General features: G+C 34.6%; 1 protein-coding gene and 1 pseudogene across 1 annotated transcript in view; one reads left to right on the plus strand and one right to left on the minus strand.

The window, feature by feature from the left end:
* The window catches only part of LOC124083756 (tetraspanin-3-like), a 42,379-nt pseudogene extending 32,959 nt beyond the window's left edge, over window positions 1–9,420 (minus strand).
* Htr1f (5-hydroxytryptamine receptor 1F) overlaps window positions 1–20,658 on the plus strand; it is a 145,391-nt gene that overhangs the window by 94,572 nt on the left and 30,161 nt on the right. Inside the window, exon 3 of the mRNA XM_046430560.2 lies at window positions 11,725–11,801. The gene's annotated coding sequence lies outside the window, so the exon portion shown is untranslated. The remainder of the gene's footprint in view (window positions 1–11,724; window positions 11,802–20,658) is intronic.

Consider the following 20,658-nt stretch of genomic DNA (forward strand, 5'->3'; position numbering starts at 1 on the left):
GTTAATTTTGAGAGAGAATTTTAGAAATATTTAGAGTCATGTCCATTTCCCCTTCTGAAATCCCATTCCCTGACTTCCATGGGTCTTATCTAAATTGCACCTAGCAGACGCTCAATCAGTGTCTGCAGAATGAATGGATGAATAAACTAGTGTGGATGTTTGTGAATCTTTAAGATTGAGTGCTCATTTTTTCAAGCAGAGACTTATTTTTCAGTTAAATTACCTTTCACCTGCGAAAGAGAGATTAGTCTTAAAGAAACTCTCATATGGAATTGTTTTACTTCGTCCTTTCTAGGGAAATTAAACTAATTAAAGTAGAACTTCATGTCCCTAAATAAGAACATTAATATGCATTGAAAATGTTCACATAGATTCTTCTACAATTCAGTGGAGTAGTACACACTATTAATGTTCTCAAATATCCAGTTCTCTTCTGCTTCTAGGTATGAGGAAGACTATTCTTCCCAAGCCCTTGAAGTTAGTATAGTCACATAACTAATTCCTTCAAATTAAAGGTAAGCAGTAACTAGCAGGAAATACTGGTGCTCAAGTACCCTGCTCTTCAGCACTACAAAAGAGATATCATATGAAAATGGAGTGGTTACATGGAAAAGAGCCCCCAGGGAACTCATATTAAACCTGGACCATGAGCTAGAAATAAGTTTTGTTGCTATAAGCTATTAAAATTTTGGTGCTGATTGTTGCCACACTATAACCTAGCCCATTTGCTTCAAGATACCTCTGTTCAGTCTCTATATATAAAATCTTCAATATCACACATACTTTCACTAACGGTGGTCAAAAAATACGTGTTAATGATATGCTTTATTTGCCTAATGTTAAAGTTGAACAATGCATTGATATGTCTTTAAATAGTCCAATGCATCAAGTAATAATTTCCCTGTTTCCCTTTAGAGGCCTACTAGTGGCAGATGCTTTGCAGAAATTCAAGGGCCCTGGAGATACAGAATCAGTCTCTATCTGAAGGATAAGCTGCATAAGACAGAATTAAAAATTAAGATTTCCCTAAACGTGATAGAAAGTTTTTGTTGTTGTTTGTTTGTTTGTTTTGTGTATGTGTAATGAAGCTGAGCTTGGAATGTAGGGCTAATATGGTAGCTCCATGGTGTCTTCAGAATCCAAGTCCTATCTTTCTGCTCTCTTTTCTTTGGTTTATGACTTTATCTTCAGTACCAATTTATTTGTCTAAAAAAAGGTGCTGTAGTTCCAGGCCTGAAGTAGAAGAAAATTACAAGAGTATACTGTCCAACTTTCTCTAAGCAGCTTTCTGGTTCTTCCTGGAAATTCCCCATGACACTTCCTGTGCTGCATCTTATTAATCAGAACTTGATCATATAAACATACTGAATTGTAAATGTGCTATAGAAATGTGGTCTTTTATCTAGAATTAAAAGGGGGATGGATATTAGGTGGCAACTAGAATCTGTGTCATATTCCTGCCATGGTTTCTATCCTATGTTGACTATCCTAATTATCTATATAAATATTCTTTTAACTCATTAAAATTTTAACTTCTATTCTTCTCATCTTTCACTAAATATTGATATTATTTTCTTAAAAATGTTTACATTTTCTCTTTTCTTGATCAATCAAATGACCCTTTTTCATTTCAAATCTTTTTAGCATCTACCACAACTTGAAACTTGTCCAAAAAGAAATATTATTCCCTCTTGCTTCTTCTCTTCTTTTTTGATTAGATCTTTTCTTGGGTTTTTAATTTATTCTCTTACTACCTCACACAGGATCCTCTGTAGCTCAATGATTTTGATATAATTCTACATATTACAAATGCAACTAATTTTTAGTTGCCAATAAAAAAAGTGAACTTAACCTTTCACATTTGAAAATAAGCTACAAACAAATGGCTGTTGCCAGGGGATGGGAAGGAGTCATTAAAATTCAGAATATACCATTATCAAAATATACCATATATCAGAATACATTTTTGTATTTTTGTTAACAGCCTATATCAAAATAGAAAATGACACTGAGGGTGTTAAAAAAAAAAAAGCAGAACCCCTACAGACCCTTGGTAAGAATGTTAATTAGTTCAGCCATTATGGAAAACAGTATGTAGATTCCTCGAAAAACTGAAAAAAGAACTACCATATGATTCAGCAGTCCCACTACTGGGTATATATCCAAAGGAAATGAAATTAATATGTCAAAGAGACATTTGCACCCTCACAATTTTGCAAGACTGAAAAGAGATGAAAACAACCTAACTGTCCAACTGATGAACAGAAAAAGAAAATGCGGTACATATACACAATGGAATACTATTCAGCATAAAAAGAATGAAACTCTGTAATTTACAGAAACACAGATGAAACTGGAGATCCTTATGTTGAGAAAAATCAAACAGGCACAAAAAGACAAGCATCATGTGATCTCTCTCATTTGTGGAGACTACAAAAGTTGTCCTCATAGAAGTTGAAAGCAGAATGATAGTGACCAGAGCCTAGAAAAGTAGAGAAGGGAGGGAAAGGGAAATGCTGATGAATGAGTACTTACAGCCAGGAGCCAGAAGTTCTGGAGTGCCATTGGGCAATAGGATGACTATAGATAATGGTAATGTACTGTGTATTTCTAAAAGCTCTAAGAAAGGAGTTTCAATATTTTTACTACAAGGAATTGATAACTGAGGAGATAAGTATGTTTAACCTAATTTAAACATTACACAATGGATACATGTATCACAATATCATATGGTATTCCATTAATATATAATAAAAGTTAAGTTTTTATATTTCAGTTAAAAATTCAATTTCATCTAAATTTTTAAAATATTTATTAAATTAAAGCAGGAATTACTAGCGTTAATACCACTTGAAAATAATGCATTTCAAATTAAACTTGTTATGTCTGAAAAAAATGTACAAAGATAAACAAATAACAGAGCATCTAGAGTTTAAGTATATGAAAAGTTAACTTATTATATTATGAATAGACAATAATTTTGCCATAAGAATTGGATTTAGGGAAGAAATTTGGCAAAAAAAGTAAAGTAGTAACTAATATTTTGGTATAATTTATGTGCAAGTTCCATAAGGTTGTGAACATTTTAACTTGAAATATATTACTACTCTTTTCATTTTCTGAAAAACAAATACATTTATTTTATAGTTTAAGGTATGAGCTTAAATTAATCTGTTTTATAGTAGTACAATCATACGTACACACTACACACTTACCTTTCTTTGACATTACAGAAGTAAAAGTATGTCTGTGGATAAAGTTGGTATCGAAAGGTCTTGCCTGGTGTTGACCTTGGAGATTACATACAAGATCTCCTCAAAGGATATTCCCATGCAGGTCATTCAGGTTTGACTTATAAGGTTAACAGGAATATCACATTAACAATTATTTTGAGTGGATAGTACATCAAATTAGGGTCCATATACAACTAACATTCCACATAGAACATCTTTCCTGTCTCACACTTGTCAGCACAGGCTCACATAACTGTTTGTACTATGTGCTTCCACAGCACTTTATTTTCTCCTTAACAGAATGCCTGCAATATTTTAATCATTAATCTATGTCCCATATTCTATGAGCCTCTTTTGATGAAACATTGTTCATTAATCTTTGTATTCTAAATTACAATGACTGTTATGCATGAAATTTCAAAGATTACTTGGTAAAAAAAATAAGGATTAAAAATAAAACATATATTGAAATGCCATTGATTTCTTCTCCCTTAGTCTCCTGGCACAAATATAACTTGCATATTTCTCAGTAGATGTTATACTGTATGAAAGATTTTTAAGCTAGGAAAAAATTCACTGGCTTCTTCTGATAAAATACATTCTCATGATACTCAGGGTTCATCTTAATCTTATGAAATGAGGGGGAAAAGCCACGTGTCACTTAGGAAGACTGTTGCTACCCATGCCTGTCCAACAATCTTCTTCTAAAGATTGCTCAGTAATATACTTTATTTCAGGATCTACTGGGAAACACCGATTAAAGTTGACCAAAATACTTGGAATGCAACCACCATTTGACCCAGCTATCCCACTCCTAAGTCTATATCCAAAGAACTTAAAAATCAGCATACTACAGTGACACAGCCACATTAATGTTTACAACAGCAAAATTCACAATAGCTAAACTGTAGAACCAAACTATATGCCCTTCAACAGATGAGTTGATAAAGAAACAGTGGTATATATATATATATATATATATATATATATATATATATATATATACAATGGAATATTACTCAGCTTTAAAGAAGAATGAAATTATAGCATTCACAGGTAAATGGATGGAGCTAGAGAATCTCATGCTAAGCAAAATAAGCCAATCCCCAAAAAAACAAAGGCCAAATGTTTTCTGATAAGCTGATGCTGATTCAAAATGGAAGTGGGACAAGGGAAGAATGGAGGGACTTTGGATTGGGCAGATGGGACTGAGGGGAGGGGAGAGGGTATGGGGGTGGGAAAGGTGGTGGAATGAAATGGACATTACTACCCTACGTACATGTATTATTGCACAAATTGTGTGACTCTGCAACATGTACAACCAAGGATATGAAAATTTGTGCTCCATTTGTGTACTATGAATCAAAATACATTCTACTGTCATGTATAACTAATTAGACCAAATGAAAAATAAAATAAAAAAATAAAGTTTACCAAAGTCTAAGAATGGGAAAAAGAGACAATAGGGCGATGGTTATTGTTTCAGTGACTTCTGCTGTCACTGCTTTTGCTAGAAGATAAAAGAGAAAAATGACAAGGGAGTGGAGCAGTAGTTCTGGGCCTTCTAGAGAACACTCAGAAATCTTACCTAAACTCTCCCCTATCAACAAAAAGCTGGTCCCATGTGTATATGCCACAACTCTACGTGGAAATAATCACCAGCAAGTGCACAAAGGATGTAGTTGCATGAAGTGCTTGAAAGAGAGCTGACCTGCATTTCTCTGACTGCTAGAGATGGTGAGCATTTTCTCATGTGTTTGTTGATTGATTGTATGTCCTCCTCTGAGAAGTGTCTGTTCAGGTCCTTGGCCCATTTGTTGATTGGGTTATTTGTTTTCTTATTGTTTAATTTTTTGAGTTCTTTGTATACTCTGGATATTAGGGCTCTATCTGAAGTGTGAGGAGTAAAGATTTGTTCCCAGGATGTAGGCTCCCTATTTACCTCTCTTATTGTTTCTCTTGCTGAGAAAAAAACTTTTTAGTTTAAGTAAGTCCCATTTGTTGATTCTTGTTATTAACTCTTGTGCTATGGGTGTCCTATTAAGGAATTTGGAGCCCAACCCCACAGTATGTAGATCGGAGCCAACTTTTTCTTCTATCAGACGGCATGTCTCTGATTTGATATCAAGCTCCTTGATCCATTTTGAGTTAACTTTTGTGCATGGCGAGAGAAGGGGATTCAGTTTCATTTTGTTGCATATGGATTTCCAGTTTTCCCAGCACCATTTGTTGAAGATGCTATCCTTCCTCCATTGCATGCTTTTAGCCCCTTTATCAAATATAAGATAGTTGTAATTTGGTGGCTTAGTCTCTGTGTCCTCTATTCTGTACCATTGGTCCACCCGCCTGTTTTGGTACCAGTACCATGCTGTTTTTGTTACTATTGCTCTGTAGTATAGTTTGAAATCCACCCTAAGATACCATCTCACTCTAGTAAGATTGGCAGCCATTATGAAGTCAAACAACAACAAGTGCTGGCGAGGATGTGAGGAAAAGGGTACTCTTGTACATTGCTGGTGGGAGTGCAATTTGGTGTGGCCAATTTGTAAAGCAGTATGGAGATTCCTGGGAAAGCTGGGAATGGAACCACCATTTGATCCAGCTATTGCCCTTCTCGGACTATTCCCTAAAGACCTTAAAAGAGGGATACTGCCACATCGATGTTCATAGCAGCACAATTCACAATCGCTAGACTGTGGAACCAACCCAGATGCCCTTCAATAGATGAATGGATTAAAAAATGTGGCATTTATGCACAATGGAGTATTACTCTGCACTAAAAAATGACAAAATCATGGAATTTGCAGGGAAATGGATGGCATTAGAGCAGATTATGCTAAGTGAAGCTAGCCAATCCCTAAAAAACAAATGCCAAATGTCTTCTTTGATATAATGAGAGCAACTAAGAACAGAGCAGGGAGGAAGAGCAGGAGGATAAGATTAACATTAAACAGAGACATGAGGTGGGAGGGAAAGGGAGAGAAAAGGGAAATTGCATGGAAATGGAAGGAGACCCTCATTGTTATACAAAATTACATATAAGAGGTTGTGAGGGGAATGGGAAAAAAAACAAGGAGAGAAATGAATTACAGTAGATGGGGTAGAGAGAGAAGATGGGAAGGGAGGGGAGGGGGGATAGTAGAGGATAGGAAAGGTAGCAGAATACAACAGTTACTCACAGGGCATTATGTAAAAATGTGGATGTGTAACCGATGTGATTCTGCAATCTGTATTTGGGGTAAAAATGGGAGTTCATAACCCACTTGAATCTAATGTATGAAATATGATATGTCAAGAGCTTTGTAATGTTTTGAACAACCAATTAAAAAAAGGAAAAAAAGAAAGAAAGAAAGAAAGAGAGCTGACCGCTGAAGAGAAAGCTATCTCCTAGAACAAAAGAAGCCTGAAAGAAAGGGAAACATAAAACACTCCATGTTGATTACAGGAAAACATTAATTCTTCTCTGTTCTAAATAGAAAAATAGCTTGATTACATATTTAAACTTAGCGGTCCATATCATGAGTGTTCCCAATGAACAGAAGTTCATGAAAGGTAGACAAAATAATGTGTCTTACAAAAATCAGGCCTTGGGCTGGGATTGTAGGTCAATAGAAGAACACTTGCCTAGTACATGCAAGGTCCTGGGTTCGATCCCAGGAAGTGCAGAGAAAAAAAAAGAGAGACTTATATGATTCCTATAGTTATACACACACACACAGTATATGTACATTTTAGAAACCCCAAGTGGTAAATTACATTTTGAAACCTTAATATCACTCCATGCAGAATTATCTGCTCTTTTAACAAGAAAACAATGAATATGAACATTTGTAGTACACTATTGATTTGCCTTTCTAACCATTTCCGCACATACTGAGGTTTTCAAATACCTCAACGGAATTACTGCATTTATTCATTTATGTATGAAACAAATATTTACTGAAGTCTACTGAAGTGTACCTAGTGTAAAGTATAATGCTAGCTACTTAAGATATAAAAAAGAAGTTTATATAATTGTTCTTCTCACATGTAGCAGTAAAATCACAATAAGTTGAATACACATTAGTGTATCAGTTATATAATCTTATTGATGATTCATTTTATTGATCATGAAATGTATAAATAATCTCCACTAATGTCTTAATAAATAATTTTGTAAATCATTTTCTGTGCCTTAAATTATATGTGCAATTATCAGTAGTTCTGATAATCTTCATTTATTTCTGATTGAAAAACATATAAGGATTATTCAGCTGTATAGCGAAATTTGTGTATTGAATATGCTTTATTGGATGACTCTATCAGTTCTAAGCAATAATATATGTGGCTTTTTGGATCACTTATTCATATACTATTTTATATTTTTTGTTTCTTGACCATGTATGATTACCTGGATCTCTAAAATTAATGTTTTCACTTGTGCAAATACATTAGCTCATAGTCAATTTATGTACCAGAATCAACTGCTGCTATTTTCCATGTTGCAATGAAATCACCCTACCCTCTGACAACAGTGCTGAAAGGAAGCACCTTCCACAGATTTAGATTCACCTCATTTTATGTTTGGATTTTGGAATATTCATTCTCTAATTTACCCATTCACCTTTTATGAACTTACTTTTCCTCCTGCAAGATAATAACAAGGAAAAATCCTTGTTCAACTTGAGAAGAAAAGAAAAACCCTAACTTGTAAAGAGGGAGAGAGTAATAATCACTCCATGTGTGAAGGAACATGTCAGTCCCACTGTAATCCATATGCTGCTAAGAAAGTCATGAGGGAAAAAGAGCTGCCCCAGTCCAGTGGCTCCTCAGGGCCGCTCTGTTGGTAATAATATAGTGAACACACATGCATTTTGTTGGCAAGACAGCAATGTCTAAATTCAGAGAAGGAGGACTGCTTACTTTTTATATCACCTTGTCAACTTAGGAGGTAAGCAGGGACATATGGCATGATGGATTTAAAAAGTAAGGACTTGGGTTGAACACGAATCACCCAAGGGGTGGGGAAACGAAGGTGAACAGTGAAGGTGCTTCCCGTTCAGGTGATGTTGGCAGCTGTATGAACATCATAATGACCAACCCTAGGAGTAGGACACCCTTGCCACCTGGCATGTCAGTGACAGAGAAAGTGTTGTGGTTCTCAGCAAAACAGTGATGAAGTTTAATCATCAGGGCAAAGCTTCCTCCTGCTACTGACTCCATAACAATATAATTATAGGCAACTGCCATAACACATAGTGGCAATCAGGTTATCTGTAACTAAAAATCATCTTCAATATTTACTACAGTTTGACCTTGAATGTTCAAGCCATTTAATTTCTCTGTTTCAGGAATAATAATGGTAGTATTTATTTCATAGGCTCAGTGAGTTTAAATGAATTAATCGTATATGTAAAGTATTCAGAACAGTGCCAGGTACAGAACTATTTCTGTATACATATGAACGACTAATACTATCAATTTATATGCATACCAATGCATATATGAAGCTTTTTGTTCATGTTTTATAAGAACAGAGTCATGTCATACACATTTCTATGCCTTTATGTTTTTCTTTGTAGAGAATAAGATCTTCTAGAAATTCTTCTTAGTCAAGTAGCTTCAACATCTTACATTTAATAAAAATACCATGCCTTGATCTCTCTTTAAATAATACTTTCCCTCTGCTTGAAAGGCATGAGCAAGTCCTTTTCTCTGCCAAGGTATTTTCTGCCTTATAGTGAGAAGACATTATTTCCTGGGGCCAGCCACACATGACCCTACTGTCATCAGTTTCTATATTTTCACCTTAAATTTCTACTGGTCAGCTCCCACAGTCTCAGGGAAAATTATCCCTGCTATAGGTCATGTAATAAGAGCTCCTTAATCTTTTACCCACTGTCATGGCCTTCATCTCCATACTACTTTCTGATCCACAAGCTATTCTTCAGTGAGTTATCTTGACCTACTTAAACCCTGTCAAGTTACTATCACATCACATCAAGAGAATAAATGGGAGGGAGAGATAATGTAGCAACAGTAAGAGCTAACACATATTGGGAGCTTCCTACCTGCCAAGACCACATAGAATTGTACCTGCTACTGTTGTACCTCCAACAGACACTGTTGGTGTTCCACCTGGATCCCCTAGGATCACAAATGCCCTGTCCTCTATTCCCATCCCAGCCTCTGTTTGCAGGCCTGCCATGGAACACCCAGAGCTGCTTTGTCTCTGTGGAGAGAACCGGAAGTCCTCCTCACCCCAAAGCAAAAGACAGTGACTGAACCAGGCAGGGTCATGCAGCCCCAGCTCCTGTGCCTAGACCAGGATGACTCTAGGATGACATTTACACCATGGCCTGGCTTATGAGATTGGGCAGAAGCTCCCTTCAGTGGAATTTTACAGGAAGTTGTATCTTTGGTTTCTTCCCTGAACCCCCGACCCACACTTGCTTTATCTAGGAATAACTTCTCAATATTATCACTTGCATACAAATCTTCCCCTCAGGGTCTGTTTCTGAGAAACACACTGCGAACCTAAATCACTTCACAGTTTCTTATCTATTTTAATTTTCACATCAGCTCTAAGAGGGAAGTTAAGCAATTTAGCCATGGCCTTCCCTAAGAAGTACAGAGTTGGGCTAAAGATTCAGTATGTCTGAATTTAAAGCTTATGCTCTAAATTATGACTTCTTGAAATGATTATTGATAAGGACTTGAAAACTCAGGAGGTAAAAGAAAGGGTGTGTGGGTAGCATATTATCTCTTCCAAACTGTGGTGAGTGAGCTATATCACTAACAAAACAAATATGCTTGTGTCCTTCCACAATGTCAGAATTTATTGAATAACAACAAATTCACAAGCTACACCACTTTCATCAGGGGCAGTTCACAGAATACTGTGGGTCAGCTGACAGTCATAAGTAGGACACACACAAGTTCTTTTATTTCAATATTAATTTATAAAATCTATAACACTGAAGTCACACATCATACTTCACATAATAATGCATGAATAGGTCACAGAAAGACTTAAGAAAGGGTTACAGGATGCTGTGCCAAGAGAACAGGCAAAGAGAGATATGAATGCGGAGTCAAAAAGTCACTGTAGGTTGTCAGATAAGGATTTTAAAGAACCACTTCCACAGAGTTACCAAAGCTAAGAGTTCAGAGTGAGGAAGTTTCAGTCCCAGAGTGTCAGCTTGAGGTGTCAACTTGGAGAAAACCATGTGTGGTCATCACTGGCAAGACAAACTGTACTCTGCTGAAGCTGAATGAAGACAGTAAGTCAGAGGTTTGTCACTGTGACAATTTACCTGGGCAAGGCTCCTCCTGATGGGTGACCAGGTGACAGGGTCAGTGTACTACTATGTTCAGTCTTGGGGAGGCTCCTTCTTTTATGGGTCTTGAGTGAAGACTTCACATCTGATGAGAGCTGATCATACTGGGAAGATGTGGTTGTTTACTTGTACCAACAAGGTATGGAATCATTCTTTTTGGCATTTGTACTCAAAATGCAATAGTTTATGGCAAACTACTACTTTATAAATGGAGTAACTCAGGTTTAGGCACAGCCTGAAAACTGCTATTCTACTTATCTTGGAGTAACTCAGAGAAGGGCTCTCTATGCAAACCCATGTCCCCATCTCTCACTTACAAGCTCCATTATTGTGGGAATTCTGCATTGCACTGACTATTCCTCAAGAGTCAACTTCACTCTACCGTCCTCTCATAGAAAAACCTAAAGGAGGACAGGCAGTTAAATAATTCCATCAGGATGAGACTCTTGTAATTGGCCTATCCTCATTATGAATTTTCCACTAAGTCAAATTGCTTCACTCAGGAAAGAGACATATACTGGAATTGGGAATTTACAACTTAAAAATTCCTGTGTTAAAGTATTCTACTATATGTACTCAAAACTAAAATTTAGAACTACCAAATAAACTAAAAACAAACTCTTGTACTACTTCATTAATTTTCTATTTGTTGAAAAATCATGAGTGTGAGAGATTTCATTAAATTTCATTAGAATTTGATTTAAGGGACTGCAAATGAAATGCTTTGGGCAAAGAAATAACTGTCTTTAAGAAAGTTAGACTTCATAACATTTCCCCACATTTTAGGAATTTTTTTATTTTTTCAGGTGTCCATTACTTACTCAAAATAATGTATTAATATTTTGATGAGTTTAACATATGAAAGATTTTTAATTCAGTATGGTAAAAATTAGTTTACTGTCATAACTTTTTAATGTATAAAATTAAGCAAATAAAAGTGAATAATTTTGAAGAAACACTATAATATACACTATTTTATCTAAAAGGCTAATTATTTTTTCTGTCTTCCTTTCTAATCTGAGTCTCCATGACTGCTTCAATTTCAACTTTGGAATAACTCTTCCAAAAAAACATCGTCTAGTCACTGACCCCAATAGACAATATAATAGGGTTTATTTTTTAAACAAATTAATTTTAAATTAATATTTTATTCTTTTTTTATAATATTTCAGTGAGATCATGACCACAAACTGGAGGTGAAATCTGTGATGTTTCTGACCATTTTTGCAGCAAAACTTCCAAAAAGATGGTAAGTTACAAAATACTGTATAAAATAGAAAACTAGAGTGAATTTCAGAGCCTTAAAAATATATAATTTAAAGTAGATTTTATGCATGAAATCATAAAGCATAAGTAACTGAAATAAGTTTTATTTATCTAACCATACAAGTTCATTCATTTGACCAACATGCTCACCTTGCTTAAAAACAAATCATAGTGCTAATTACAAAGATTTTATTTATTCTTCCTAATAATCTGTGGTCAGTTTTTGTAATAAAGGTATCTTTAATAATCAGATCTCCAGCACAATATGAAAATAAATAAATAAAGCAAGCAAACAAAAAGATTCTAAAGAAATATGAAATAAGATAGGTTTATTCCAAAATTTTTTTAAGAGAATTACGGAATCTTAATTTATTAATATTTGTGAAGGTATTGGTATATATTAGTTAATATAAATTATGTAAATATTGACATTTGAATAACAATCTGAGAAATAAAACTTGAAATCAGCACCAGTGGGAATCAAAGGATTAAACTTTATCTTCTGTAATAAAATTTGTTATCATTGTAAAAAAATCATTTATACCACACACACACACACAAAAAAAATCTGTTGTATCTTTCAATATAGGCCTTATGGTTGTATTTTTTGTGTGATATAGAAGGTAAAGAGATAAAGCTAAAACTGCAATGTCCATAATTTTTCCTAGTCCATTAATGTATTTTGTTTTTAAGTTCCAAGAAAAATTTTAAGAAGTAATAAAGAAATATAACCACAAGAAACTGTAACCTTTCCACAAAGAATGTAACAAAAATAATCAAAAGTAGTTTTCTGTTTATAAGTGCAAAATGACCCAATACAGACCTCAACAGATTCAGGGAAGCTGTTTATTCATTCACAGACTCAGACATCACAGGGGCTCATTTTCTGGATGCGAAAATGGCTGTGGGTTACAGAAGGGGATTTTAGTTTTATAGGGTACAATTAGGGTAGTTTAATCATTCGAAACTGTGGATGTGCCATTTGGACCTTCAGGGGCTAGTTGTGTAGTTTAAAACTTTAACTCAGAAAGGCAGTTGCAAAAAAGTTGAAACTCATTGTTTCTTGGAGAGATGGGAGCCCAGATCCCAAGAGATGAATACTTAAATTTTGCCCATTGCTTTTCTTTTTTTCTTGCTCCGGATTCATTGTCTCCCAGAATTTTAGTATTTACTGTGTCTCCATTTAGGACTAATTTGCAACAGGGGAAGATCAAAGTCCAGAGCCCAGCATTCAGTATCTCCCTGTTCCTGCAGTGCCCATTGGTTTTGGGAAAGAATTTATTGGGAGGTTACTGCTTGCCTAGTTTTCCTCCCTCCTCCCAAACAGTTTGGTCTCTTTGCTTTTTTTTTTTTTTTTTTTGGGGGGGGGGGGAGGGGGAGGCTGCTTTGTTTTTCATAACACTTCAATAAGAATAAAACAAACAGATTTTTCTAAACGTTTCTAAAACCAACTGTTGATTCACAAAGTAGTAGGAATATACCTACTATGTATAAATGAAAATATAAGTGATAATTCACATACACATGTTTTTTAATCTGAGGAAAATGTGAAGAAGAAACAATAGGTCTCATCCTTAAATATTAAGTAGTTAGTTTTATGATTCAATGGCTATGCTGAAAATGATTATGAATATTTTGGCTCTAGGAACACATTTTACCTTTCTCTTCAAGTTTTTCTTTCAATGAGTATCTTCAAACCCCTTTTAAAATGAACTCTGTACTTAGAAATCAGCAATCTATAGTATTATTTAATACTGGTGGCCCCAAATTTAGGGTGGTATGACATGATTTTTTTTTTTTTACTTTACAATAGTGCAAAAGAAATATGTATTTAGTAGAAATCATATTCTGAATTTTCATCTTGTTCCATATGCAGTACAATACTTTCTTGTGATGATAGATGGCAACAGTGAACAGGAGCCTCCAATATGACAGTCAACACAGATTAAATGAGAAATACTCTTATGGCATACTGTGTTGCTAAGCTACAAAGTTCTGTAGTGTTTTAGTCAGCTTTTGCATGCCTGTGACCAAAACACCCAACAAGAGCAACTTAGAGGAGAAAAGTTGGGGCTCATGATTTAAGAGTCCATGATCATCTGGTTCCATTGCTTTGGGCTGAGGTGAGGCAAAACATCATCGTGGAAGGGTGTGACTGAGGAATGCAGTTTGGGACGTGTAAACAGGAAGCAGAGAAAACTCTGCTCACCAGGGACAAAATAGAAATCCCCAAAGCACTCCAGTGACCTATTTCTCTAGCCACACCCTTCCTATCCAAAATTACCACCGGGTTAATCCTTATCAGGTTACAGCTCTCAAAATCTAATCATTTCATCTCTGAACATTCATGCATTGTCTCCCACACGAGCTTTTGAGGGACAATTCATATCTAAACCACAAGTAGGTTACACACCGGAGTATATTTTCAACTTAACAATAGGTTTACCAGGACACGACTGTCCCCCCACCCCCACCCCACAGAAGTCATGAAGCAGAGTTTCTGGGAGTAGGGGGTGATGCTGCTGAGGATGTAACCAGGGTCTTCTTCATGTTAGGTGAGTACTCTACCACTGAGCTATACTCTTAGTTATACAATTATTTTTGCCTTTGAGGTAATATTAATGTCATCATAATATTTTCTCTTTGTCATTCATTCAATTTGCAATTTGTATTACTAGAAGGACTATGCTAAATGGAGATCTTTTGCTTTCAAATTGCCTTAAAATTAGATGCTTCAGTACAGGGAAAATTTGGCTTCAATACATAATTAAAGATAATGCAATTATATATAGAATGCTAAAATAGTTCTCTTCTAATTGACAAATGAAAAATAAATGCATCCTCTCAAAGCCTTAAGTTGTGATTGTAAGACTAAAAGGAAATTGATACTTTGTTTTTATTCAATAACTTTAGGATTATTGTCATATATCCTATTACATAAAATAATAACATTTAGAAAATTAGGAACATTTATGTTAGCTATAGCCATATATGTCAAATGCACAGGAAAATATGAGAGAAGCTTTATAATTTGCTGCTTAAAAACTTGAGTTCCTAGAGTTCAACCAGCCAACAACAGTCACTCTCTGGTTGCAGGTTCTTGGTAAAATGAGATAATAATAAAACACCTGCTCACTAGAATTTTGGTGGAGATTATTTGAGGTGCTGTGTATGAGAACTAAAGTGCTTGACACAAAGTAACTGCTCAAAAAATATTAGCCATAATCATATTATTATAGTTTGTTCATTAATAAGTCTAGTTACTATTGAATTTGAGTATTGAAATGCTATATTTTCCCCCAATTAACCCAAATAGAATTATGTGAGGTATTCCCTTAAACTTGGATTACCAGGATCAAACCTGCCATTTAAAAAAATTTATTAAACCTCTCATATGCATGACTTTGTCAAAGAATGAGCGGAAAAAAGATTTCTATATGGTATTACTAAGCTTCTCAGAGTCTTACTTCCCTGAAAAGCTCCAGTTAGAAAAGCATTATAAAACACTAAGACTCATCCTGTCATCCTAGAGGAATAAAGAAGAGTAAATATAGGAACTTTCTATTCTAAAGCTTTTGAATTTTATGGTTAAATTTTAGTTTGACCAATTTCACTACTTTACTCATTTTGACTGGACTGTCCCCAATTTTCAGAGCAGCCTAGTTGGTTATTATCATACTATCTGAAAACTAAGTGAATTTAAAAGACCAAAAGTCAGCGATCCTTGCTTAAAAAGGAAAAGGTTATAGAATAAAGAGGCTTCAAGACATTATAGCCTCCAAAAATTTATTTCTTTGTCCTGTTAAATTACTTCTCATTATATCCATTTATGCATACATTTATAGCCCTAAGTAAGATAAAGATTTGGAGAAAGCTGTATTTTGGCTCTCCTGGCGATTAATATCCTTTTTAATATACTGTTCACTTAATATTTTTATTTTGGGACTGTCCTGTGAACGTTTTAGTGTCTAATGTTATGTTTGCTTTTTGATAGCAATACCAATAGCCACGTTACAGAATCTCACTTTAGAAGTATTAAACAGACCTCAATAATCACACTCTTAAAGCTGGGAAGCACTAAAACACTAGTCTGGGTATATTTACTAAGGTCTGCAAAAAATAAAGTATATTTGTTTCCAGATTAGTTTTATATATTATTCTGTTTCAAACCAAATTGTGTTTTTCTTAAAATTCCATCAGTATTTATCTTAGCACTGCTATTAGGCATGAGAAATGATAGTTATTATTAAATAGAAATCTCTTTAAAAACGGGATTCCCAACTTGATAAGACATGTTTGTATATTTGTACTTCAGAGACAAGTTTGTGGACACACACACATACACACAACAGAAGTCAATGATATTGTCAAGAAAACAAAAAGATCTTTTATGAGGTCATTTTTAGCACTGTCCTACAAATAATTCCATTCTAATTGCTAAGACATGACTCATTACTTAAGTGCTTCTACCTCTGACAGCTCAGTCAGTTACTAATGGTGGCTTCAGAGTTGAGTCTACATCTTAAGAGGATCATTTTAAGATACAAACCCATGCCTCTTCTGTTCAATCCTAAGGAAACTGTTCTCTTTCATAAATCTAGGATCCTGTGAAGGCCTTCAAATTCCTTCAAGCCTCATAGAGATGAAACGGGGATGGGGAGGGTGTAATGTGGAAAATGAAATAGTTCCATGGCAGGTTAAGAAGCCTGGATGAAAGCCAGAGTCATCTCTCTTCTGTGCCATGGAACCAGGAGGACAGCTGGTTCTCTTCCTTTCTTATGACAACTTGTAGACTTTTGCCCTCTATGACTTCAAAATCCCTTCCCTCTTGAAATCTGTACCATTTTCTTTATAGCAACTTTCCTGAAACCATGCTATCTATAGACCTAAAATTCAAAGGCCAAGGGTCATAAGCTTTTTTTTCCTTTCCTCCCATTGCTTATCAATTTTGCTGGGAATTCAAAATATAAGGCAGTATAGCCTCACAGTGCCCAATTGTAACAACTTTCATGAAATTCCATTTATCTTTTCCCAAAGTCTGCCACACCTGGGACTTCTCATGCTCCAATCTAAACCATTGAAAATCTAACTCCAAAAGCTCATGTTCTAAAACCAACTTTTATTTCCTTCTTTGAACTCCTCATTCATATATATATCCTACCATTGACTCCTGGTCTTTCAGTTCATCAGGATGTCTCTGATTACACTTTCCTCCAGGTTGATCCTAGACCTTAAAACCAAGAATGTCAGTTGAACATGCTCAAACCCTCATTGTCTTCAGTTCCCCTTGATCAGGATTCAGCCTTGAAAATCATGGGAAACTCTACCAATTATATTTTTTTCACTCCTGTGCCAATATCTCTGAGTGTAAGAGGAATCAATTATACAGCAATCTATAAATTCAGACTATACACTTTTCATACCATTTTTACATAGTACCAAGTTCATATTATTTATAACCACCTTAGTTAGCATCAAGAACAACAAAAATGATGAATTAGAGTATATTACATGACAGCCACTCTATGGTTTAGATGTTCCATTTTATTAATTCTCTCAACAACCCTCTGTGACAGACAATGTTTCTATCCTCATGGTAAAAATGGGCAGTGTACACCCAAGGAAATCAAGACCACCCAATAATAAATACTTACTAAAAAGTATCAGTTACTTACATTGAATTTTTTTTAAACAGCTTTTATTTTTAGAGCTAACCTACACTGACACCTCATTGTCACCAAAGAAAAAAACACTGTTTACATTAAGGTTCATTCTTGCTATTGTACATTCTGTGGATTTAGATCAATGTACAATGAGTGTGTTCCACCAATATAGTTTCATGCACGGCAGTTTCACTGCCCCCCAAAAAATCCTCTGTACTCATCTATTCATTCCTCATTCTCCCTTCAATCTGAGAAATCATCATCTTTTTACTATCTCAATTGTTTTGTGTTTTCCGGATGTCATAGAGTTTGAATCATATAGTATGTATTCTTTTCAGACATGCTTCTTTAGTTTGTAATATTAATTTAAGGCTCTTTCACATTTTTTCATGACTTGATAACTTACTTCGTTTTAGTGATGAATACATGTCCATTGTCTGGATGTGCCATAGTTTATCCATTCATTTACTTAAGGGCATGTGGTTAATAATTTTTTTTTTTTTTTTACAGTGGGTAACCTAAAAAACAAAAAGCTCTGGGTTCAATCCCCAATATGGTGGAGGGGAAAATGCTATCAACCTCAATAATGTAAAAGTAAAAATTCTGAAATACAGGCAAAAAGGAATCTAGCAGATTAACAGATATGTAAATATCCTCATTTTACATAGTGGAGAGTCCAAAAAGGTTTTTGTTGTTAATGAAACAAAAGAGAAAATTGATAGGATATTACTAAAAGCCTCAAAACTAACCAATGAAAATTTTTAAATACTAAAATATGCAGGCAATCTGGGACTTAGGAGCTGAGATAATGGAGTGAATAGACTAAATCATCTTATAATAAAAAATTGACAATTTATTTCTGAATTTATTTTTTTAAATTAGAGAAACTTATTAAGCTTTCAATTCCTTTTCATGTTTTTAACTCCATCCTAGATCATGCCTATATTTGTGGATCTTCAGTTTTTTTTATGTTCTCCAAGATAACCTGGCTCTATTCCATGCTATTTTCTGCTTGATGAATATTCTGGATGTGGGTACCTCTGCTTTATTTTATGCCTAACTCTGTTTTGTGTGGAAAGGGGCCTTACTTTATCTTCTTAATAATTTACATAAGATAATTATATCAATTTAAAATGCAAAATTGTTTGCATTTTAATACATGTATACACCCTGAATCTATTACTATGATCAAAATATACATTTAAATCAGCATTAGAAAATTCCCTGGGTCTCCTTGCAGTTCTTTCCTATGTTTATCCCTGGAGAGAAACACTGATCTGCTTTTTGGCATCTATACTACTCAGCATTTTATGAAAATCTTAGACAAAATGTTGTAAGAAAAATAAAAACAGAGACACAGAGACAAGATGCAGAGGCAGGAAAGATGGCAGAATGGCCGAGAGGCAAGCTGCCAAGCTTTATTTATATCAATAAGTTACTTTAGGTCATTGGTATCATTAGTACATATTGTTCATTATATCACTAGGCAAGTTACAAACCTAGCAACATTATGCAGCTTATTCCTCCGTTACATACTAAGTTGCAATATTGCAATGTTAGAAGCTTTGTGTAGCTCTCAAGAAAGTCCATTGTATAAAGTTACTGTTATATGGACAGGTTTAGGCTTAGTAAAACATTGTGATTGTCTAACAAGAGAATTCCTCTATTCCCAGGAGCAGTGTGCCTAAGATCAAGGTCAAGGCTGATAAGACTCTAGTGGCATTGCCACAGCAGCTAGACATAGCACACGGATTAGTTATCTTACTAGTTCCTAGGAGAAACTGCAGGGCATTCTAAAGGTAGGAAACAGAGTGCCAGTTGCCTCCTGGGAGTTTGCTCACCAGAGGAACACTCCCTGTATATTTCCATGGTCAGAATCCCTACACAATGTAACCCTTTTTATGTCTGACTTCTTTAACTCAGAATAAAGCGATTCACCCATGTTGCATGTACCTGGTTTACTGCTCTGAATAATCAGTAGTATTCATTTGCATGAATGACTTGTCTTGTTTACCCATTCACCTATTGATGAACATTCAGATTGTTTCTGGTATAAGGCTATTATGAATAAACTAGATTGTATATTCATGTACATAGCTTTTTGTGGAAATATATTTTTCATTTCTCATTGGTATAGATCTAGAAATTAAATGGCTGGTTCATATGACATGTGTATGTTTAAATTTTTTATTAATGCTAAATAATTTTCCAAAGTAGTTGTACTATTTTATACTTTCATACTTAGTGCATGAGAATTTCATTTGCTTCACTAGCAACTTGTATTTTCATCTTCTTTGTGTTAGCCATTCTAATAAGTATGATCTGGTATTTCCTTATCATTTTAAATTAGATTTCCCTGATGACTTTGATGTTGAACCATATACCTGGGATTTGTGCTATTCAAATGTCTTCTTTTATAAAGTATCTATGCTTTTTGTTCCCCTTGAAAAAAATAAGTTATTTATCTCCTTGAGTTGTGAGCAATCTACATAAAGTCTGCATACACGTATTTTGAAATTTTTGTCTTATAATTATTCTTTCCCATTCTGTGCCTTGAGTTTCTTAATAGTATTTTTCTGAAATCAAAAAGCTAAATCCTTGATAAACTTCAACTTAATGATTTCATTCTGCTAAGTACTCGGTTTTTATCCTAGGAAAGTTTTGCTTAATTTAAATTGCCTAAGGTTTTCTCCTTTGCTTTATTGAACCCATTTTGTAGTTTTAACTTTTATGGGTGTGATACATTTCATGTTTGTTTTGGTATCTATGAAGGGTCAATATTCATTATTTTTCACATGGATAGCCAAGTGTTTTAAATACATGCCTTTCCCTCAATTGATTAACTTTACACTTTTAAAAAAATGAAAGATATACGTGGGTTTATTTTTAGGCCCTTAATAGTATTCCTGTGACTTACATGTCTAACGTTTTAACAATACCACTGTGTCTTCATTACAATAAGTTTAGAATAAATCTTGAACTCAAGAATTATACATCCCTAAACTCTGTGATTTTTAAAAACAGCGTTAGCTTTCCATATAAATTTTAGAGTCAGCTTGCCAATTTCTAAAAACAATCTCACTTGAATTTTTCTGGGACTATATTGATCTGATAAATTTGGGTATAACTGACATCTAAATTTTACTACTCTTCAAATACATGTCTTTCCATTTTTTT

This window comes from Marmota monax, unplaced genomic scaffold (assembly GCF_021218885.2).
Source record: "Marmota monax isolate L192 unplaced genomic scaffold, Marmota_monax_Labrador192_F-V1.1 WCK01_AAM20220418_F8-fsc00016, whole genome shotgun sequence".
NCBI classification, from domain to species: Eukaryota; Metazoa; Chordata; class Mammalia; order Rodentia; family Sciuridae; genus Marmota; species Marmota monax.